The sequence below is a fragment of the Lepisma saccharinum genome, chromosome 18 (assembly GCF_977018435.1).
Source record: "Lepisma saccharinum chromosome 18, izLepSacc3.1, whole genome shotgun sequence".
NCBI lineage: Eukaryota > Metazoa > Arthropoda > Insecta > Zygentoma > Lepismatidae > Lepisma > Lepisma saccharinum.
Window position 1 is genome coordinate 24,259,805 of NC_139246.1, and position 25,527 is coordinate 24,285,331.

At 39.5% G+C, this 25,527-nt stretch overlaps 1 protein-coding gene across 3 annotated transcripts in view; it reads left to right on the plus strand.

Moving 5' to 3' along the window:
• LOC146002476 (uncharacterized) overlaps positions 1–25,527 on the plus strand; it is a 117,573-nt gene that overhangs the window by 8,553 nt on the left and 83,493 nt on the right. The window contains exon 1 of one of the 3 annotated variants that reach the window (XM_083140355.1): positions 13,265–13,795. The exons of the other annotated variants lie outside the window; for them this stretch is intronic. The gene's annotated coding sequence lies outside the window, so the exon portion shown is untranslated. Of the gene's footprint in view, positions 1–13,264; positions 13,796–25,527 lie in introns of those variants that run through there. 3 annotated transcript variants of the gene reach the window in all.

Below are 25,527 nucleotides of genomic sequence, written 5' to 3' on the forward strand. Positions count from 1 at the left end.
AGATATTAAATGCACAAGGGGTGTAAGGGGTGCTCCTTCCACGTAGTGCACCCAATAGTCAACCTCACTTCCACGTAGTACAACCTGGACTGCAGACTAACGAGGCTCTGGCGACTGGCCCATAATTTTCTTTGTGTTGTCCTGTGTTTTGTCCTTATTTGTGCTGAGTGCTCCTTTACAGCCTCAGCTTTTAACGAAAGTCAGAAGATTTTAATATTTTATGATTTTAGTTCTGCAACGTTAGAGTTGTTACGTGTAACGATAAGGGGCTGGACCCCGTATAATGTGACGGGTGCAAAATAGCCTTAGTGCTGACGCACCCAAACTTTTAAATTCAAATTCATTCAAATTAAATGCACAAAAACGAAAGGTTTGATTCATAATATTGAACATATCACATTTTCCTTTGTTAAAGGACTCCTTTAGTTGTCTCCATATCGTACCTTGAGGCACATAGTGGTTCGCGAACGGTTAATTTAGACGCATTCAACGTTATTTTTCGTGCTTCATTTCCATACCGAAGAAACGTGTACAATGTTGCACGGGCAGAGTTTCGTAGGGGCACCACACAGCTCATTCTGCTCCACGTGCGCAGGTTTCACGCTTGCCTGACCTTGCTTCTCTCCATGCGTCTGCAAGTATATTCATGCAATACACACATGTCTACGCACAGAAAGTTCCCCAGGTGTAAACGCACTGATACTTCGGATCAGTGGCGTAGAGCATTTTTCTGTGCACGAACCGTAGGTAAAATATACGGTTTTCAATGTCCTCATCAACAGCAAATCACTCTCCCCACTAATCCAACAGAATATTTGCAAATATTGACCTTGAAACAGTATCGAATGTTAATCCAAGGACCAAGCTTGTAGTTGGCATACTTTCAAAAGACACATATCCTGGTGCCAGTGAGTAGACGCATGTGAGCAAACTGCAAACATCATCAATGTTTCTATAAAGGTTTCTTGAGCTCATAAAAACCCTGAAACATTTTGCGCATGGTATTTTCTTTTCAGAAATATGGGATTTGCTTGGAGCAGAGGACGGTCTGCGCATGTGCAGTAAACTTTTCCCGCCAACTCTATTGTTTTGGTTCTTCTGCTACTACCAACTAACGTTGAAGTAACCGCGTATAATTCTAAATAGCCCCGTCTAGTTGGCTGCACTTTTTGACACTCGGTGCAGTGCAGATGTATCCAGTGTCAAGGGTGGTGCAAGGAAATGGCGCTCAACCAACTAGACGGAAAGCGGTGTTCCAAGTTCAGAAAATTCAACAAATGCCTGTCTCCTGCTTTAAACGGTCATTTGATTAGTTAGCACGCAGCACGTGACCATACACCACGAATACACCGACCCAGAACGTGGTGCAGACGGTGCAAACACCAAATACTCTACTTGACTCCCAAATCAACGAACTAGACGACACGGTGTTGCACCGTGCAACCAACTAGACGCTTCGATGCAGAGAGAGTCAAAGCGAGTCAAAAAGTGCAGCCAACTAGACGGGGCTTATATGTATTTTTTGGAAGGAAAAATGTACAATACTGGCTACAGTATCGAATCATTATCGCGCATAACACTACGGAGCGGGACGCTAAGGGGCAGTACCCCCAACGACACTTGTGAAACTCCCAATTAACGTCTAACTATATGTGTTTCACCCCCACACCTTGGCGTCTAAATTACCGATCGCCCCTTCACGTCTAATAATAAGCAACTATCTAGCAACCCCGAGTCATCCACAGCTAACAAGTCTTTTATTAGCGTAGAGTTCGTGACAATCATCGACCGTTTTGAACCCTTTTAAGTCTAAAATTAAACTATCCATTTGCTGAAACGTATAAAACTAACAGTATGGTGTTCATGTTTAAGTCCACTTTATGCACTTAGGCTAATTGGGACTGGACCTACAGTTTAAAGTGGAATCCGAACCTCATGGTCCTCCACCAGTATCGAACCCGGAACCCCTTGAATACAAGGCTTAAACGTAGTCACAGCCATTAGATAGGCAGAAAAGAGATTTGGCAGGGACCACTGTCTCAGTTTTGTGTGTCACGGCAAGTCCCCTTAAATTTTTTCTCAGAAAAAAAATGGAAGTTTATCCTGATTGTATGCAACCACGCTGCACAAGACTAACGCTAATCCATTAACGTGATAATTGCGAGACACAAAATGTGACGTGCATATAAATTATCGTGTAGCTATTCGCTTGATTTATATGAATATGTCTTATAGTAAAATAATTTTGGCCTTCTAATCCTGAAACGCTTTCATAATTGGTTTTGAGAATCTGTATTCTTTTATAGCGTTGGCATCACATGATTTAAGAGGGGCTTAGTTAGTGGAAGGGAAATTACATATAAAAGGCCCACAGTCAAAGGAAGAGTTAATGGAATGCGAGCAAACATATGAGAAAGAAGTAACCAGCATAACCTAACTTGATAAATTTATGTAAAAACTGCATAGAAATTTTCAAATATGCATAAATGGGGTAACGTTAATGTTGGCTCCGTAGAAGTAAAACCGAAAGATTGCAGTGCTTTAAAAGCAATTTCTGTGATGTAACTAAATCTGAACTGGTTTATAATTTACAAAAGGATGCATATCCAAAAAAATTCACTGAGACCAATGGTGACTGGAAGAAAAGAAAGAAAGAAAAGAGAGAAAGTGGTTCTATATTCTTGAATATTCAGAATTTTTTTTCTCAAAATTCATTAATTTGTAACCGGTGATTTTTTTTTTATTGGGAGAGGAAAAGTTAAATTCCCACAGCGAAGTGCTAACAAAAACTCAGATGCGTGGCTACAGCATTAAAAAATGTAGGACGTATTGATAGTGAACTAATGTATTTGATTAAAATAGAGCGAACTTGGAGGGTGGGGGTTGCACGACATGAAACCCAGATCTCCAAATATATAAATCCGGGCCTGCTCAGCTCTGACGACATTTATTTGCGAAGGAGGCTGGATGATGTCTTCTACTCGCTTGAGTGGAGAATGGAACCACTGTGCGCTGCATGCGATATTGAAGTCAGGGAGGAAATTCTATGAGGAAAATATGGGCCGTCCTGATACCTGTAAGCGGATGTGACGTCACACACCAATTTCCGAGATGGATCAGAACATCCGAGAGAGCCGATGTTATTTCTGACATTTTGAAATTGTACATTAATAGCTTGTTCAATTTTCAATTTTGTTTCCAGCAGTAAATAGGAGCAGAATGAGCGTCTGGCAGTGAAGTAACCTTAAAAGCAGGGTTGTTAAAGATCCAAGAGCCCATAAATTCTAATGGGTTGTATAGGAACATTTTTTCTCGCACAGTTTAATTTTGATCCAAGTTGCTAATTGTTTCATTAAAAAAATGTTCGTAAACCGTATTTAAATTGATCCGGAAAAAAAATAAGGTTCCTGGACCGGAATTGAATATATTTAAAATTCCTGGACCTTTAACAACCCTTTGCACACGTGTGACGAATATCTCAGGACCAACCAGCAGAGAACTTTCTGGTGCAGTGCAATGCGCTTTTGTTACGGAAACATTGTCCAGCCGTATTACTTTGACCAACTTTGGCAAGCTCTGGCCGTGTCCGAATCTGCAGCTTATGCCTCCAAAAGCAGCGTTCCACCCATTAACCACTTTAGAACTGAGCGGAATTGTTAGGTTAGGAGGGCCAGGTTTAGAGATGTTAGCAATTAGTTTTAGTGACTTAGCAGCTGGATGTGCCCCTCACCAGACCCATAGCATCATAGGTGAAGCTGAAGGGGAGGTGTGGAAGGCGCGACAAACTCACTGTAGCGCTACACTTTGTAGCCATATTGTAACTTTCACTTTTAGAGGAACATTTATTGCATAGACGATCTAAAACGCAGTGTTACTTGAATATTTTATCGGCAAAATCGCATTTAGAAAAATTGTAAAAGAAGAGATCACGTGCTATATTTTCAATTCAAGTAGTAAATAGCTGGAGAGCATTACGTTCTTCGGGTGGTTATGCGTGTGCACTCCAGAGCGTGGTTGTTGACGTTCGAAAGGGCATCTGGCGGGAAAAGTGGCAGCTCTACTACTCGGGAGCTTATCGATTGATTTATTTATTTTCCGTCGCTTGTTATCCACTTTTGGCTAATCCCGACCAAAGCAGGAAAGGGGGTAGGGGTGTCCAGCCATTCAGGTAACTTGGATCCTCGATGGCACAGCATAGCAACGGGAATATAACTTAACGTTAAAAAAAATAGATTGAGATTTGAAAATGTCCTCAGAACTTTAAGCAGCACCAAGATATGGACTATTTATTTATTCGTCCGCCATCTTGAAATACGTTGACCGATTACGCACAAATGCAACACTGGACCAGCTTTTGAAGGTGTCTAGCTGCTAGAAATTCCTAGCTGGGGATGCTTTGTCGATTTCGGGGGTGTTTGTGTGAATTAACATGGAGACCTTGCAGTAGGTGTGGGATTGTTGTGCATTTTTTGGGGAGCTGGAAGAATGTTTTATGAACATTTTCTTACCTGTGGGTATAGCATTCCCTGCGTCTCCTCTCCAATTGGATTATTGGTGGAAACTACACTGACTACACGTTATGTATATGTATTAATGTTTAAAACACTCTTGATATAAATAATATCATGTAAAATATTGTAGAAGATGTCTTGGAGTAATTCTTTACTTAACTTTAAGGAGCACCTGCATAATAACTAGAGTCCAGCGCAGATAATTCTGCCGTGCGATGCGCGAAACAACTAAAGAAGCAGTGTTGCTAATGGAGCAGATAGAAAAATCGCTGCAGTACGCCGATGCACAGCTGTTACGTACAACAATAAAATTAGAGAATTCAGGTCTATCTAACGTTGAGTTTTAAACGTCATGTATTATACCAGGACTAGGATTAATATGTACTAACAAGTGGCTTTGTATGTAGCTACATACATATGGACTAAAAATTCGCAAAATATGAACTAACACATAAGTAAAATTACCAAAAATGCTGCAAAGAAGACTTCTTCATACGATTCCTTATTTGAGTGATTTCAAACAAAATAAAAATATATATATATTATTTTTCATTGCATTAATGCACTGGTGGCGTTCTAACTTTTCACTCCCAAAACCCGTATACACTGGTATGGAACTGCAACGGCAGATAATAACATGCCAACGTGTTAAACCGCTACAATTGCACCATAACACTCCTCCTGAAGCAGTATTATTATTTCCTCTCTGAGATCGGCGACAGTCGGTTGCCTTTGTTGTACATTTACAAAGGATGCCGGCTTCCACAACAATAACAAGTACATATACTGCCACTAGACGATAAGCTGCGCGGCTTTTTCTTTTGTTATGAACCAGGGCCGGCGCTAGTCATTTTGCCTCCCTGGGAGGTGGCGGCAGATGCCGCTCTATTTCGACCCCCCCCCCCCGGTCATTACGCAGCAACGGAAAATTGAAAATCAATATATTCCTAACTAAAACATCAAAATATAAAATAAATAATGAGACTTCTTATGCTATTTCAATACTATTCAGCGCAAAAGAATATCTCGCTCGATCACAGTTTTCAATAGGCTTATTTTTTTCTTCTCTTCAAATTTTGCCGCTCTGGGCGATGGGACGGTTCGCCCTCCCCTTCCGCCGGCCCTGCTATGAACTTGGTCACCCATCAAAGCATGGCAATTTTAACACAGAAAACAATATGTATCGCATTAAGCAGCAAAAATGACAGCCTCCTCTATGCAATTTCTACAAGAACACGTGCCGGAGCCAGAGTTGAAATGATGTTGGAGCCACATAATTTATTTATTTTGAATAATTCCAAAATAATGAAATATGAACAGTTTGTTGCTGCTGTTCGCTGCTGTCTTGCCAAAATGCTTTATTGGGATGCTAACACCATGACTGGCTTCCTCCTTCATGAACTCGTGCACGTTGCTTAGAATTTCCCGAGCTTGGCTATGCAAGGTTTTTGATTTCAACTTCGACAGAACTGGAGGCATTATGGAATTTAACGTTCATTAGCAAACACACACTTTTACATACACACACGCAATACACGCACACAACGTCAAACCGGTCAAATACTTAGTATAAAATAAAAATATGGTGCTTCCAATCCAACAAAACTCACCGCCACTTTACCTGCCTTTTCCCCTTCCGTGACAGAAATAGTGCTTCATTATTACAGTTGGCAACACTAGTTACTAGCTAGCCAATGAACATGCACTGCATAAAAGAAGCAAACACTACGCCGTGCTATATTGCCACATTAGCGTCCCTACCGAACGGTGGGAACCGCGAGCTGGAGCGCTATTCAATTGTTTTCAATGATGTTTGCGCGAGTGTGTCCAGGAATGGAATGACAATGTGGCAACAATAGCGAAGGTTTTCGAGCAGGGTAGAACACATGATGCTAAGAGAGAGGGAGACGAAACGAAAATTCGTTTCTACGCAACGGCAAATTTACGTGTGTGGCACTCTAATAACAGAAAAATGGCAAGTCGAGTAATAAATAAATGACAGGTTCTGAACAACAGTAATCTTATTACTACAACGCAGAGGTCCCGGGTTCGAATTTCGACCTGGGCATGGCTGTTCTTTGTGATCAATTTCATCATATCATCACTCGTCGCGATTAGCCAAAGCTGGCAGAAAAGTTACGCTAAATAACTAAAACCTAACCAAATTATTCTTATTTCCACGATGGCATTCCTTGCACCAATTGTTGAGTTCAATACTGACAAGGAATTTTTCCTGTTCTGTAAGAAGTGGCATGATTGAGAATTCACACCGAAACGACATTTGAGGATTCCACCAATCGAAGGCAGGCCTATCATGCCGCCACGATGTGAAACGTTGCTGCTGATTAGCTTGTTCTCAAGCGACATGTGTTGCTTTGGTCTGAAAACTCCCTAAGAGGTTTCTTCCTTTTTATATTTTAGATTTAAATTGTTTAGATTCTTTTATAACTATGGAAATATCTTGTATAAACTAAAACTGGAAGCACTCTAAATAGAAATATCACAAATTCGTCTAAAAATATTAGACGATGATTTATTTCTTTGTACGTAAATCACTGTCTAAAATCAGTCTGGATTACGTGGCTCGGGTACCCTTTTCTACACCCTCGATTTTTCGCTCATTTCAAATATTCTCGTTACAAAAATTAGTTCTTCATAATAAACGATGTTTCTAAATAGCGCGGAAAGTAATTTTTTAGATCTACGTGCTACGAAACTTACGTTTTTTATGAAATTAAAATTCCTTGCGTAACGTCAAAAAGGTTTTTCACAACTTTATGATGGCGAATGATACAAGAGCTACCTATGTTTCAGTAACGATTTCCAAAGATTTAAATAATAGTTATTTTTAAATATTATGATGCTCTTAGATGCCAGTTCGGTGGCCGGGCACGTTAAGTGGTCGACTTTGGATCTCGCCACCAAAGTTCCTGGGTTCGAATCCCACCCTCGTCATTGCTGATATTTATGAGTGTCCATTTATCAATTTCATCTAATCATCACTTACCTCATCGCCAATAATGTGTCATAATAGCGACGTAAAATAACAAAAACAAAAAATACAATATAAAGGTCCTAGACATGAATTGTATATTAATTTATGTATTATCTTTGTATTTAAATATGAGAGGAGCGGAGATCCATTAGGTTAGGCGTCCAACCGTCACGTTTTGGAACCGGGTTTGATTTCTAGGGTTAACCTGGATAACCATGCCGAGTTACGTTGCTTAGGATATTTCCCCGTCATCTTGCATTAGGCGACTCTGGAGCTTATCCAGCCTCTCATCAATGAGTACCTATAGGCTATTCAGGATGCTTGTAATCAGATGATCTCGGATTCGATACCCGGTGGAGGCACATTACACAGTGGTTCGTGTATAAATTGGACTCGAAACAAACTCAAAACCTATAGGCGATTCCGGCGGTCGGAGTGTGGTGCTGATCACGATTAGACTGATTTTTTTTAGGAGAATTCCCATACCTTTTGTGCTGCCGTTACAGAGCCTCAGAAATCCCGTTTGTTGAACTCAGCGGTGTGTGACGGACATTCTCTGATACCACTCAAGGATAATTGCACTGCATGCAGAAGTTCATTGTTTTCTCCAATCCTTTGTTCGCATATATTCGCGTACGGTCATGTTGTCTCGTCGCACTGTCTCCATGGAAACTAAGAAGACACACCGTTTGTAAGGGTGATTGTTGAGTTGTACCTTCACCACGGACTGTCGACGCCAATAATTTCCCAACGCTGTTTTTTTTTAGGTTTCATAATGCTTTGCTACCACCACTACCAAGGGGGGATATAAAGTTTGGGCTCTACCGACTTTATTATTATTTTTTTTAGACCATTATTATTATCCGTTTTGTTATCATTAGGGAAGGGATTTTAAGGTGCAAAATTATGGTCGGGAAAGGGAAAAAATGTTCTGAAAATGTTTTCAAAAAGTGCAAAAAAGGTGCTAATAAAATGCATTCATTCAATGCTCTCTTTTTCTGCGCCTTCTGTATATAATGCGCGCGGACCGCATAGAGAACTGTGGTTCTGTCGCGAGTTTTTTCTACATTATCTTGGGAACTATTGGGGCTGCGATGATTATACGAGGGTTGATATTTATGTATCCGGAACTGGCAACACTAATGTTGCTAAGTAACATCTAATATATCCATCGTAAAGTTGGACATTTCTATGGTATATGCACCCAGAGCGTTGTTCTTACGGATGCTATTTTTGTTTGTTACAGAGACTTGAAAATTTCATCGGAGGCCAACAATGGAATTAACTCGAGAACATTTTCGAGCAATGATTTTCTACGACTTTCGACGTGGATTATCTCAACAAAAGTGCATCGATCAACTCACTTCGACTTTTGGCGATAAAGCACCATCTAAAAGCACTGTATATCACTGGTTTAGTGGATTCAATCGTGGCCATCGTTCGCTCACGGACGAATCTAAAGAAGGCCGTCCAAAATGGGTTGTTGTGCCAGAAAACATTGACGCTGTGCGAGAACTGATAATGCAAGATCGTCATGTGACATATCGTGAGATTGAGGCATCTCTGGGCATTAGTATGACTAGCATACATAAGATATTACATGAACATTTAGCCGTGAAGAAGATTTGTTCGCGTTGGATCCCGCATAATTTGACAATCGCTCAAAAAAAAAGGCTCGTGTCGATTGGTGCAAACAAATACTCACAAAATACAATCGTGGTGCTTCAAAATCCGTGTATAACATCTACACAGGTGACGAATCTTGGATCTATGCATATGAGCCCGAAAGCAGACAGCAGTCGACGGTGTGGGTGTTCCAAGATGAGCCAAACCCAACAAAAGTTGTTCGTGCAAGAAGCACTTGGAAGCAAATGGTCGACTGTTTTTTTTTGTTTTTTTTTATTTTATTTTAAATGGACATGTGGCTACAGTGCCACTAGAGAATCGTAGAAACGTCAATTCTGAATGGTACACAACCATTTGTTTGCCAGAAGTCTTTGGGGAAAACAAAAAACAACCAGCGACGCAGGATCATTCTTGACCATGACAATGCGAGTTCTCACACATCGGTCCAAACAACTCAGTATTTCACCAGTGAAAACATTGAATTGATGGGTCATCCGCCGTATAGCCCTGATTTAGCACCCAATGATTTCTTTTTGTTCCCGTACGTGAAGAATAAGCTACATGGTCAACGATTTTCGACGCCAGAAGAAGCGATTGATGCGTTCAAAATGCGTTTTCGAGATACCTCAATCGGAATGGACAAGTGATATGAGAATTGGTTCAAACGTATGCAAAAGTGCATCGATCATCATGGAGAATATTTTGAAAAACAAAACCATTTTTAATTATACATATTTTTTTTGTTAGTTATTCCGGATACATAAATAGCAACCCTCGTATTATACCATTTTATAGCCCTCATTCTGCTCTACAAAATGAAACTGTGTAGCTGCTCGAGAAGAGTGAAAATCATTTATTTCTCTGTCCAATATGTAACAAAACATGTAAGAATAGGAAGGAAAAAGGTGCTGAAACATCAAAGAGGGGTGTGTGCTAATATCACGAAAAGATGCAAAGTGTGTTCATTTTACTTGATTTCATGTCCGAAAATACATAACAAAGGATCGGTATGAAATCAGCTATATTTTGGAGAGGGACTGCACTTTAAGATCCGTTCCCTAGTTATCATGGTACTTCACTTCCACTAATTACATTGTCTGTATTCAGTGGCGGGGATTAGGGAAAGAGCGAAGGGGGGCAATTGTCCCCCAACTTTTCGCCACTTTTGTCCCCGCACTATGCGAAACCTTATATACAAAGTAAAATATACTGCCCCCCCCCCGTTAGTTTTGGCACCGTGCCACTTTTGGCCGATTTGCGAAGATGGGGATGAGTGATGATATGATGAAATTGATGAATGGATACTCACGAACATCCATGGACAGGCCGCGATTCGGACCCGGGACACCTGGCGTCGTAGCGCGATGTGATAACCACTCCGCCATGGGGGCCGGCTGTAAATCCTTTTAAAATACTTGAAAGTGCACACATTCTTCAATTGGCTCATCTATTTACCCACAATTCTTAGCATTCTTTCCAATTCTACTACTAGTGTGTCAACTATTACTAGAAATGTATTGATTTTCTGATTTTCCATCAAATTCTACATGATTGCCAAACTCTTCTTCTACACTCCGATTATAATGCAGTACTGAAAATAGAGTTATGTTATGATGTGATCATGTGAGAGATTATTTAAAACGCTAGAACTCCCTTCTTTCATGAATTAAACAAAATGGGCTTGACATGTTTTATTTTGCTATCATCATAATATTAATTAGGCTTCCCCGGTGGCGCTGTGGTAGCGTCGTCGTCTTGTAATCAAGGGGTCCCGGGTTCGATTCCCGGTGGAAGCACATAGTGGTTCGGATCCCACTTTAAACTGTAGGCCCAGTCCCGATTAGCCTTACTGTGCATAAAGTGGACTTAAAACACCAACAGCAGCAGCATAATATTAATTAATTTATTAATTTTAATAATCCATGGTCCTTGTCACTTCTGCCCCTTCAGCGTCTCATTTTTGGGCGGCCCTTAGGATGGCCTAGTGGCAAATCCCCCTGACTATAACTACTATTTTTAAGTAACTAACTCTCTAGCCTTCTGAAACCCGAAGGTTCATGGCTGCAGCAATACAGGTCTTCCATCTGTCCCTATCCTGAGCAAGATCTAGATACTCTTTTCCATCCCTACCGATTTCCTTTAGGTTATCTCAACGTTATCCCTCCATCTTCGTCTTGGTCTACCTACTGGTCTCTTATCATCAGGTTTCCCAACAAGAATCCTGTAAAATCTTCTTTCCTCTCCCATTCGTGCCACATGGCCTGTCCACCTAAGTCTTGTTGATTTAATCATTCTGATAATATCTGGACATGAATACAAATTATGTACGTAACTACTATTATTATAATTAAGAAATGAAACTGCAGTGTTGCCGGTGCAGACATTGTCCTTTTCTTTTATTGGAGTCGACCTCCGTGGCGGAATGGTTATCACAGCGCGCTACGACATCAGGGGCCCTGGGTTCGAAACCCAGCCAGAGCATGGGTGTTCCTTGTGAGTGTCTCTTGATAAATTTCAGATCACCACTCATCCCCATCGTCGCGTTTAGTCAAAAGTGGCAGAAAAGCGGTACCCGGACTCGTACAATAGAGCTAAGTCTGTCACATTCTAAGGACAGTAAGCAAAAGGAGCAACACTCTCCCATCCAGTCTTCACCTCAAAGAATTTCCAGTTCCAATTGTTTTATTTTTGACTCACGACATTTGTCTTCTAAATCGAACTTTTGCATACAAATGATTCTGTGTGTTTTAGTAATTCCTGGAATTGCACAAAATTTCAGGAGCACAGCTCCAAATTTGCTGTAACTACCATTTCTACAATTCTGCAATACTTTATCTTTCTTCCACGAAACTAACAACAAACCAATTAAAAAATGTTCCACATCTTGCAAAATGAAAATACGATATTTTAAAAATATTTTTTCTAGGAAATTAGAATTCAACACATTCTTGCAGACCAACTTTGTAGTGTGTTTTATATGCTGTTGATACCAGGCGAGGAAATTATATTTTGTTACAAAATATATTTATTATTCATAAAATATATAAAAAAATAATCATATACTCACCCCTACGCCTCCCTCCCGCATTGTATGGAAGCTGGAGAAGTCACCATTGTTCTGTCAAGAACATTAATGTATTGACAGCTTTGCGTGCTTTTTATACTACATACTAACGTATTGTAAATTATCCGATGGAAAAGAGAAATTATTATGACCAAATACGACTTTCGAAAAAGTTGTCGCAGACTGTAGCTTTGCCATAGTCGAGTCTCAAGAGCAGTGGCGCGATTAGGGAGGACGGCGAGGGAAGGTAGTTGCCCCATCCTCCAGTTTTGGCACCCAGTCGTTGCTACTGGTCAAGAGATATTCGTTTTGTTGTAAAATATCTTGTATTCTCGAGACAAAATTTTCACATTTTTGCCTTGGAATCCTTATGAGGGCGTAGAGTTGCTATTTGCATGCAATAATAAAAAAATAATTGTAAAAACGGAGAAGAGGAAATTTTACCATTAATACCAGGAAACCGTATTCTATTTTCGTCCCGAATGAAGTCTCTAACGTCGGCTCTGTACAACACTCGAAGTCTAAAGTGAACATTTAGCGCAAGTTCAATTTTCGATCATGCGGTATGTAGGATTCAAACAGCCATGTTCATTTCTCTTGTGGGTGTGAATGGCAATGCCCACATGTAAATATGTATTGATGGGGAGGGAGGGTGGTTGGCCTCAAGCTTCTCTTACTTTTTACCCCTATTTTGGACGCAGTGTTCGGCACTGTACGTCCAAGTAACAGAACCAGTTTTCGAAGGGGAATTCCTAAGTGTGCGTGTGTGTTTGTGGGGGGGGGGGGTCGAATTTGGGACAGGTTGAGGGGTGCAAATTAATAAGCTGGGTGTGGTCTGAGAATAGTAAATGTCAGTGTTGTTTTATCGACGATATAAATATCGTACCGCTAGATTGCACTGTCTGTACCGCGATGCCTCTATCGGCAGGTACCGATTAAACTGTCCAATCTCTGCAATTCATAATGCTTGTCAAAGCTATGAGCAACGAAATCCATCGGAGGGGGTAGCACTGAAGTCTGAACCTGAATGTGTTGGCACCTTCGTGTCTCGCTCAGGAGCAAAGTGTTAGATCGAGTCGAGCGAGTCTGCTTGTGCTCCGGTGTGCATGTGCTTCGCTTTCCCTACCGTGCAAAGAACAAATGACACTCGTTTAGCGGATCGGAAAGACTAGGACAATGAACTTCTGCATTGTGTATCTGTGTAACAATTTGTTAAAGTAATATTAATATGGCTCTGCCTAGTGGTGACATATATAAATCCGCATGCTGTAAAAAAAAAAAAAAAAACATTTAAGAAATGAGGCTGGGTTGCAATAAATTATTCGCGCGCTTATGCGTTCAGTGCAGTGAGGGTTAAAATAGGACTATTTTATGTTAAATTTTACGTGCATTTTTTTTTAAAAAGCAACGTTTTTAAACAACGGTGAGTGTTTGTATGTGTGAAGATGTAAACGGGAATGTTTGAGTGCATGTGTACGTGTGAAGTGTCGTTTTGTGCGTCTGTCGAAATTTACCATGCTTTTGTGAAAGGACAAGAACAAAAGAAAAATGAAAGAAGACAACGATTCGCGAACAACGTTCGTGAAATGTTCAGTTCTGGTACGTTTTATAGTTAGTATTAATAAGGTACATTATATGTGTTGTATTTTTGTGAGTGTTTACAAATAATAAAAGACGTAATTTTAGATATTGAATTGCCTACGTTTCTTGGTTTGTTTATAGCTACTCGTAAACCATATGAAGTTACTAACATAAATATTGATTTGCAATTTGCATTAGAATTATGTGCAGACTTGGTTGCTGTAGCATCAAAAAATCTTCATTAAAGAAACATAACAGACTTCATAGTATTAGTGGTGCTAGTGATTCCATTCTCAAATGGAATTATTTTTCTTTTAGTGGTGTGTCACTGTAGAATCAATGATTTGAAATCATATACTTCAAGCAAGTTTCAATATCTTGCTTATAGGTTATGATGAAATGTATATCTTGATTTATGAAGATGGATGTAGGGTAGTAAACATTTTCAACATTTTACAGGTACTTGTGTGTTTTGGTAGTCTGTATTTTGTAATGAGGTTGACACAGATTTGATACAATGTGCATGTGCAGAGGATACCAAATAACCAAAAATTTACTTTATTACAAATTGTTGGCAATTAATACAATGAAAGCAAGCATTCAACAGTGAAGCAGTTATGACATATTAAAGGCACATACCGGATAGGCAGATTCTTTTGTGCAGAACATTTCTGTAGAGATGTTTGAAGTGTTAATTGTTCCTAGTAAACACACATGGGTAACAGTATGGTATAGGGAAAACACATTTCTTCAAATTTACAGAAGAAACTACGTACGGAACTGAGTTTCTGTAGACTTTTGAAAGCTCGTGGAAGTGTTTTCTCCCTTCATTCAACTTATTCGGCCGGTAAATCATACATTTTTCGACATTAATGTCTCTCCGGTGTACAAAAGCTCTTGACTCCATTACGTTCGACTACGTGAACCAAATGTTCCATGCATTCTATGACGTATCCCCTGGTCAGTGTTTCCAAACTCACCATTGTTTTGCCAGAACATGACAATTTTAACTGTTTGCCTAACCTAACCTTGCGTGCATGGTTTGTGGGGCTAGCCATGCTTGGTTCGTGGGGCTATTTATGAATGGTGTGTGGGGCTACACGTGCATGGTTTGTGGGGTTTTCGAACCCAGAAAAAAATACAAAGGGAGTAACACGAATGTAGGTATTTTTCGATGAAGAAGGTTGCAACACTGTAAACCCACTGATCATCGACAACGCTAGTCGAGATTTCTCCGCCATATTGTGTGTGAGAGAAACGAACAATAATTACTCGATATGTGGAAAATTGAAGCTATTTTCGTGAAAGAAGTGAAATCCCACCTTAAACAATGTTTCTCAATGCATAATAGGTAAGTACGAATGTAAAAAATGACTAATTAAACGAGTGAAATGTGTTTCCCCTATACCATACTGTTACCCACACAATTTCTACTGTATGCAAAAGTATATTCACTTACCAATATTTTGTGTTAGTATAGTTTAAATATGTGTAATTACATTCCCCTAGTATTTCTGGCCTTCCTCGAAAAGGAAACGAGACTTCCAGCAACTGAAATTTACGAGTGAGATAACTTGTGCAACATAGTTTTGCCACAATTACTTGTTCTCAGAACTAATTATAATAATAATAATTATGAATTCACATTTATTCCCGAAGTTTCGGTACTTGCTCATCCTTATATCATCTGCAAATTCTCCAGCACAAGGAAGTCTTGACAATCATGAATATGTTTTCAAACTACTTACTTGCTAAAGTTAAATATTTAGTTATGGGTGAAACTACAAAATCCAGGCCTATGCTAATTCTTACTTATGTAATACATCTGGTTGTTTACCATGAGAGAACTTTTAGGAAAATGTTCTTATTTTAGCTTTAAAGAATCCCATGATAGTTGTTGCACACACAACTTTCAGTGAAAGACTGCCATACCTTCCACTTTTTTTGATTTCGTGAATTCTCATTAGATTAATTGATTTGGTTTATTTGACTTCACTTTTCTGTCGCTTTTGGTTAAACGTGAAGGGGAGTGATGATACAATGAAATTGATGATGGGTTACACACAAAGAACACTCATGTCCAGGCACTTTTGGTTAAACGTGAAAGTGAGTGATGATACAATAAAATTAATGATGGGTTACACACAAAGAACACTCATGTCCAGGCCAGGATTCAAACACAGGATCCCTGGCATTGTAGCGAGCTGTGAAAACCACTTCACCGTGGAGATTGGCGAATTCTTATTAGAGAAAAAATCCATCCAACATGAGCCATGCAACTATCATAAAGAACTTTTCAGGAAGCTTTATGCTGTTGTGTGCTGTTGTTAAAATTCTGTGCGCTTTGCTACTCAGAGTGGAAGGACCCAAATTACCAGATGGCTAATGTAATTTACTTAGTGTGTACATGTGCACAAATAAAATACATGCATATTTTTAGAAACTAATGTTAATTTGTTTTAACCAAGAGAGGGACAACAAGAAATTATTAAAAAAAAAAAAAAGATTACAAAAACACCTCTGTGGAGCAAACTGTATTCAGGTCCGGGACTAAACATAATTTGACCAAAACCTTTTCTGGATGGCCTAATGGTTTAGACTAGTGGTTCTTAAGGTCCTGGGTTTGATCCCTGGGGGGAGTGCATAATGGTTTGTATCCCACCTTAAACTGTAGATCCAGTCACAATTAGCCTATATTCCTTTAAACAAAACTCAACCACAAAATTGGTTCTTAACATATGGTTCATGAACCACCATGGGATGACCACACCCTTCCAGGTTCCAGGAGGACGTGGTTTGGGGGTCTGCGAAGCCATGGAAAAATGTTTTCATTCAATAAGTTCAATTATTAAACAATCTGGCCCAAGTTCCGATTGTTTAATTCAGATTTCATCATGGTGCACATGGTTTGATTTCTAATTATGTCTGTTATTGAAACATACTTCAGAGTTTTAGCAATTACTTACTGCGTGTTGGCTTTAGAATAGTTTTTTCCTTACATATAGCTACTCCTTTATAATTATTTTTGTGTCACCAGCCATTACTGCAGTCTTGGTTACGGATTGCTGTTGCAATCCATTGGGTTAAGAAGAGGATTTGTTGTTGGGTTACGCAGGTTAGGTTTAGGGCTGATAATGTCCATATAAGGAGTTAACGGTGGTCTAGTCTCTTGACTGCTATGCAGGAGACCTGAGTTTGATTTCTGGGGTGGATGAGCTAAGGTCAGAATTTTCCTGGCCTTGTCCCCACATAAAGTGGCTCTGTGGCTCACCCAGCCTGAAATCAATGGGCACCTTGGGGGAGGGGCTAATGGCAGCTGGAGCAAGGTGCCATATGCACGAGGAACTGTACCTTTTTTTTACCTAATGTCAAACATAGTTGGTGCTGGTCTTAAGCATGACACTCCTTTAAGCTTTGTGTAAACATCCAGCAGTGAGTAAATAAGGCTGAGCCCATACTGATACTTTGAAAATTGCAATAAATAAAAGTTGTTTGAAATATTCATTGATATTGCTGTACAAATATTTTTCTCCAATTATATGCATCAATTTACCAAGAACTTTGGTTTAGAATATTCAAGAATTACATCAGAATATTAAAACAGATGTTATATAACACCAACATCCAGTTTTTCGTGCAAAATAAATAGAAAGTTTGAATTTTGCATAAGTTCTAGGATAATTAGACTGCATTTTTTGCCAATAAATAGGACTTTTCAGAACAGCAAACGCTGCTAATTACTTTCAGGAAGCTTGAAATTTACTTTAACAATCATTTCTACAAATCTGTGATATTACTCTTTCTTCTATAAACTAAGAATACCTTGTCAATGTGAAGTGTAGATACTTGCGTAAGGTACTTTTTACAACTAGTTTTTGCCGATAAATTGCACTTTTTGGAACTTTTAAACAGTGATAATTACTTTCACCAAGCTTCAGATTTAATGTGACAACCATTTCTACAATTCTGCAAGACTTTTATCTTTCTCCTATGAAACTAATAACGAACCAATTAAAAATTATGTTCCACAGCTTGCAAAATGAAGATAAATATTTTTGAAATCATTTTTCTACCAAATTAGAATTTAACACATTATTCTTGTAGACCAACTTTGTAATGTATTTTATATACTGTTGATACCATGCCAAGTAATGGTATTATTTATTGATCATAAAAATAACATGTACTCTCAATTGTTCTTGTGTACTAGTACACATCTGGACATGATTCTCTTAATTGTGATATGGTCATGATGGGAAAAGGAGGGATGATGTATAAATGATACATAAACTTTTCTTCTCCTGGAATATAATTGACAATATAGCCTCTGAATACAGAAATTAATCTAGATCAATACTTATGAATAGACATTTTATTGCAAACCATGAGAACAGTTCAACAAAACACACATACAAAATCGTCAATTATAAGCTTTTTCCAATTACCAGGTGTAGAAGTATGAAACCGGAATTGGCCGATAGATCGTGCTAGCCGGCAGTGGAGGGCGCGGAAGATCGCGTAAGCAGCGCTAGCTGCTGCCCACCACTCCCGAGGACGTTATATCGGAACACAGTAACCAGAGTGCCAGACAGAGGAAGGTGTTGCACACCCGGAACATGTAGAGTTTTGTGCCTACGAACTACGATTTACGGACAGCATTGGTGTTCTGTTATCATTTGAAGAAAACTGCCGCAGAATCGCATCGAATGCTCGTCGAAGCTTACGGCGAACATGCTCTCGGGAAAACACAGTGTTTCGAGTGGTTCAAGAAATTCAAAAGTGGCGATTTTGACTTGCGAAACGAGGAACGTGGGAAACCTTCGTAAAAGTTCGAAGACAACGAATTGCAAGCCTTATTGGATGAAGATGATACCCAAATGCAGCAGGAGCTCGCAGAACAATTGAATGTGACGCAGAAAGCAGTTTCTCTTCGGTTGGAAGCTATGGGAAAGGTGCAGAAAGCGGGCAAGTGGATTCTGCATGAACTGAATGAAAGACAGCAAGGATTCCGCAAGACCACTTGTCAAATGCTGCTCGCCAGATACAAAAGTAAGTCGTTTCTCCATCGCGTAGTGACCGGCGATGAGAAATGGATATATTTGGAGAATCCTAAGCATCGTAAATCGTTGGTGAATCCAGGCGAACCATCGACATCCACTGCAAGATCAAATCGCTTTGGAAAAAAGACACTGCTCTGTGTTTGCTGGGATCAGCGGGGCGTCATCTATTATGAGCTGCTAAATCCCGGTGAAACCGTTAACACAGATCGCTACCAACAGCAAATGATCAATTTACATCGAGCATTACGTGACAAAGGGCCGGAATATGAATCAAGGCAACACAAGGTCATCCTGCTCCATGACAACGCCTCACCACACACAGCAAAACGGGTCCGGGAAACGATCGAGGCGTTCAAATGGGAGATACTAGGGCATGTGGCGTATTCTCCCGACTTGGCTCCTTCAGATTATCATCTATTTGCTCTTGCAGAACAACGCTTCAATTCGTATGAAGATGTACGGACATGGCTCGCGGACTGGTTCGCTTCAAAAGAAGAACGTTTTTTTTGGCGTGGCATTCATAACCTGCCGGAAAGGTGGGAGAAATGTGTAACCAGCAATGGAGCTTACTTTGAATAAAATATTGTTTCTCAGTTGTAAATACCAGCCGTTTACTTCTTGCAAACAAATTCCGGTTTCATACTTCTACACCTGGTATAAGTTTTAAAAAATAACAACATGTGAGAATGTCAATAATTCACCACCTGACTTTAGTTTAGGTGCATACATGTTTGTTTCAGTCTGAACAAGTGAGGAAAGAAATCAGCTTCATTCTTGTCAGGATCCGTAAAAATGGAAAGTGCTCCGCTGTGCTTTGCACCATGCCATGAAGGTGTATAGTGGTTGTGGGGTTAACGGCCCCACACTTTCTTGATGGTGGGGTGGTGTGATCAGCATCACACCTCTGGCTGCCTTTACTCCCCAGAGTTTTCTCCAGGTACCAACTTTATATGATGCTGGGTGGGTGCCAGAGCTGCTTGTACATGTGGAAAATATCCTGGTTCTCCCCCACCGGGTATCGAACCCAGGTCTCTTGCATGGTAGTCAGACACCCTAACGATGAACTACCACGGATTGTATAAAAACTTGAAACTGTGCTATTAAAACCATGAAATATGGGTAAGAAGTCTTTCTGCAACCGCTTGAAACAGTGCAAGGATGCTTAGACTTTGACCTGTCAGTCAATTCAGATTTCCCACTGCTTCCTCATAAAATACTTCCCCACACATAGTAAACACTTTCCAAAGCTTCAATTGTTTGGATCCTGAATCATTGTACAGGACTGTTCAGTTTCCACATTTTTGAAAGAAAGATTCTCAGCCTTTTTTAAAGGAAAAAAAAATGCTTATTCATGAAAAATAGTCATATTTTAATTGGCAAATTTATCTCCATTGGCATTTATACACTTGTGCCATCTTCATTCAGCTGACAAATCCTCTGGCAATAGAATGATGGTGTTAAGATTCTATAAACCGAGTAATGCTATTTTCCACTTCTTGAAGATTTCTTAAGTGGTAATCCACTAGCTGGTACTGCAGGGACCGGAACAGGTGATAGTCCGAAGGTGCCAGGTCAGGGAAATAAGCTGCATGAGGCAGAACTTCCCAACTCTATGAATAGTGTGTCTCTTTAGTTCTTTTGCCATGTGCTGCCTGGCGTTAACATGCAGCAATATCATCTGCCTAGTCCCACTGCAGGTAAATGGTCCTTTCCTCTCTATTTTGTTAGTCAAGTGAATCATTTGACGTTGATTTTTGGATTTTCGTTCTTGGTTGCTCCAATTCTTCATCCTGCACTTACTTTGGCTGGATGCTGTTCATCTTCCAGATTGAAATTCCCCTCCCAGTATCACTGAAACCAATTCTTGCTGTATGGATGGCATCTTCACCCAAGGTCGAACAGGCAATTTCCTTCATCTTAGCGGTATTTTTCTCCAGTTGATATGCAAAAAGCATGCAGTGCCTGACATACCGCTTGTTTATGCTATGTTTTCTGCCAGTAGAGATTTTACCTTTTTAGGGTGGTATCGAATGTCCAATCATGGCAAGTAAAGTTCCAATTTTAACAATCACAAGAGTAAAGTATAAAAGGTACACATAATTTGTACCCCTAATAGTAACTATAGACAAATGAACATCGTAGTTTCCTCACTTCGATAACTTTGCAGCATATTGGTATCATTTTCATGAGTTACAAGTAGTAAATAGCAGCTGCTGGGTAAAAAAGAGAAGGCAAAAAATAGAACGTCTATATTTGAGTGGTACAGAGAGCATAATTTGGTGCAAACACAAATACATAGCTGTGGTAGGGAAAGGGTTAATAGAAAATGCACTTTCATAAAATTCATTATTTTTTGTTGTGGGAGATTGTCAATTTTTTTTTTAAATTCCTCCTCTCATGTACAAGAAGATTTTCTGGAAATTGACGAGGTGTCAGACAGTGTAATGACATGCTTGATTTTATGGCAAGTTTTCAAATAATTTTCATTTTGAATACCATTCGTAATCTCCCATCTTCCTACACCCTTTTCCCATGGTGTGCTGTATATTAACATCTATGAAATAAATAGTTGTGTTCTTGTGTGTATATTGAGGTTGATTCTATGAAAATAGCATTAACTACTGGCAGGCCAATGTGTCACAACGATTATCTGATCCACTACACAAGTATGATTTCAAGGCATTTAGTATAATGATTGAAATAGACTAGATAAGTTATTTCTTTCGTGTTTTTTTTTGTTCTTCCATTTATCACTCCAATTTAATTGTTGAACACAATTTAATTGTTTTTGTTAAATACTGTACAGGCTGGTCCTGATTATACAGGTGTGACATAAAAATAGGCTTTTTTAAAATGCAAGAAAACTAATACTATGTTTTATTTTTGAAAAAATACAAACACATCAACTACATTCTTACACGTTGTTATTTGCGAAATCTGCACAGGCATGTTCATCTTTTGAAAATTACATCCTGCAGGTGACCACCATTTCGTCGTTTACACTTGGACAGCACCACCCACTAAATTGAAAACTATAGGTTAAAAAATTTCAACACTCCTGGGCCTACATATTAGTTTCTGCTTCAATGCATATCCTGTATTCCAAGTGCTTCACCCACATCTTGATTGCATTGACCCATGGAATAGGATCATGTCTCCCGAGATTAAAATAACATTGATATTCTCATAGTGGCAACAGTGTTACCATTTATAAACACCCTCACAGCTATAGCACGCTGAGCTTCACTCTGGTGATTCATATCTGTAATTGACCGCATACATTGCAAATGACAATAAATAAGTGTTGCCAACGCTATTACAGAAACTTTCCCTACAAAAACAAAAATAACTCATTTTTATGCACACCCTGTATTTGTCCCATCATCTATTATATCTGTTGATCATTCATTCTTAATAGAAATACATGCTTATTCTAGTGGATATTCAAAAGGATAGACCTAATACATTTTTCACATTCATAATGACATGCGAATCTCACACCCTGTTGTATGTATTGATCTTCTCTCTTTCTCGAGGTGGATCATGATATACGTGCCATTGGATGTATGCAGTTTGTGACAGTGTTGCTTGTTGCTACACTGTGAAACTTACATGTCACTTTCGCTTTGGTCTGAAAGCTTCCCTAGTGATATACCAGGGACAAAGGCAACTACAATTCCCCACTTTCTTTTCCATATCCTTTGAAAATAAAAATATTAAAATATAGCAAAATATAAAACTCACCACTAAAAAGATAAAACATCATAAGAATTCAGTAGTACGTGCAGAATGTTCAGTTATTGACTCACAATTTTGCCTTTAAAGGTTGTGGCCGAGAGTCATGGCCAGGGCATGCATGTTGTTTCTGCTGTTCATTCATCTAATATCATCATTACGATTAGGATTTTTATGACCTAAACATCACCATAATAAAGCACTTATGAGCTAAAATTTCTGTTAGCAACAGTATACATTTCTCAAGATTACATTATTTATTCTAGTTACTTTCTGGGGTGAACTATTTATGTAAGGACAAAGAACAGGACAGAAACAAGTAAGAATATACGTATGAAACTTGAAGGTGTGTTAACCTATCAGTACCACATGCTTTGATATTTCCACATACTTGTTAGTTCACTAATTGCAGTATACTATGCAGTTTTTCAAATGTAAATAATAGCCTATGCCAACCAACAAAATCCTTGAACATAGAGAAGCATCTTTCTATTTCACTGCCAGAAGAAGACCAATTTTATTTTTTTTAAATAACAAAGTGTATTCCGGGAACTTTTCTAAGGTTGGAAGCGGACCCGGCGCCCACCCAGCGTCGAATAACTTGGGTACCTGGGGGAAACCCTGGGGGGATAAAGGCGGTCAGGACCGGATCAAGAAAGTGTGGGGCGTTACCCCCACACCCCCTATACGCCTTCATGGCGTGGTTCTAAGCACAGGGGAACACTTTAACCTTTAACTCTTTAATAAACAAACCCCTATCGTGTAGAAAATTATCAAATATACACACACATGGCCTAATGAAGCATCTTAATTTAATTAGTTTTTCATAACCTAAATTTCTATATGCTATTTTAGGAACATATCATCTGTACTAAATAAACAAACAGTCATGAAATTCCTAGATGTAATCATAGTAACCAGATATAGATCCACCACCGCATTTCAAACCCTGGCAGTGGTGCTAGTGTCACTAAGTTCAGCCACGAGGACGCCTGTATTTTGCATATTTTCCGAGCTTTGAGAAATCTTGGTGCTATAGAGGGACCACAAGGAAGGGAACCTTCCGTCAAAAGTCTTCGGGCACCTTCTTCCCCTCCATCGGTTCAACTCGGGCCGTAAGGAACCATGCTCCACTCTACCCTTCTCCTCCACGTTGGAGTACGATGCACAGGGGACGCGTGTCTGCACATGCTTTTTTGCCTGTGGTTCCACAATAGTAACAGTTGGGCTGAAAAGTTCGTAGGCTAACATAGTAAAAAATATTTTTTTGACAAAATTCGATTTTATTATTCAATATAGTTGCCTTCGAGGGCGATACAACGATTATAGCGGTCATACAATTTTTCGATGCCATTTTTATAGTACGGTTTCTCTTTAGCCTCAAAATAAGCGATTACCTCTTCATCAGTGCTAAATTTCTTTCCAGCGAGCATTCTTTTAAGGTCTGCAAACAGGAAAAAGTAACTGGGGGCCAGATCTGGAGAATATGGTGGATGGGGAAGCAATTCGTAGTCTAATTCATATAATTTTGCCATCGTTTTCATTGATTTGTGACACGGTGCATTGTCTTGATGAAACAGCACTTTTTTCTTCTTCAAACGGGGCCGTTTTTTCGTGATTTCATCCTTTAAACGCTCCAACAACGCTATGTAATAATCTCAGCTATCTCTATCAACTTCACTTTACGATCATTTAAAATTATTTTGTGGACTTTTTTGATGTTTTCGTCGGTAACAGCCTCTTTGGGGCGTCCACTGCGTGCATCATCTTCGATGCTCATTTCGCCTCGTTTAAATTTAGCAAACCACTTCTCAACGGTTGATTTTCCTGGTGCAGAGTCCGAATAATGTTTATCAAGCCAAGCCTTGGCTTCAACAGTATTTTTTTTCGCCAAAAAGCAATGCTTTATTAACACACGAAATTCTGTTTTTATCCATTTTTTCACAATAACAAAAGCTGCTTCACTCACAATTCTATATCTCACGAACTAATTATCCGGCAGCTGTGAAATTTATATACGTATCTTTTGAAGGTTAGTACTAAGTAAAAATCACATAGATTTAATTCTAGTAACGCCATCTATAAGTCAGCCTACGAACTTTTCAGCCCAACTGTTATACAAATGCACACATTGCATAGGGAAAGGTGCCTTCAAAACACCTGCTTCACTCAAGAAGTGCTTTCCACATTGCAACAATTCTCTTACATGGTGATTTTTCCATTTGCTTTTGAACATTCACCGCCTCCCCGGCATCCGAACGTAATGCTCTTCCACGCTGCAAGTCCTAGAAGCCTAGAAGCACTACAAACACAGCACCAGCAAGAGTAAAAAAAGAGCCATAACATACAAAGGCAATTGACCCCTTCCACAGGGACACGGCAAGCTTTGACAACGGCGGTGGCCGGTTTGCCTACGAGGTTGGTTTTCGCTGACATGGCTTCCTACTGTCGTCTGTTCTTTTGACGGGAAGCCGGTACAATTCTACCTTCGATTCTACAATTCTAACGTCGAGGCTCCGATCTTCAATGTGCGGGTTGGCAAATAGCTAGAGTTTACGGCAGTTTTGAGTGAGTCCATTTGCGGTTATCTCCTCAAATTGACCCGGTGGCGTAGTGGTAACTCCTTGTAATCAAGGGATCTCAGGTTCGATACCCGGTGAAGGCACATTGCACAGTGGTTCGGATCCCACTTTAAACTGTAGGTCATGTCCCGATTAACCTATCAGTGCATAAAGTGGACTTAAAAACAACAATTCAATCCTCAACTGGAGGTTGAGTGGCAGTTAACTTAATCCGTGCTTTATCCCAAGATCAGATGGTAACTGACATTTGCATCTGCCTTGTCGAAAGATCGATCTCCACCAGTTAACTGCTCGGTCAGATTGAACAAGAATAATTCAATGAAAAGTTACATTGGTGTAAAAATAAACTTGGTTTGCTTGACAGAGTTCAACT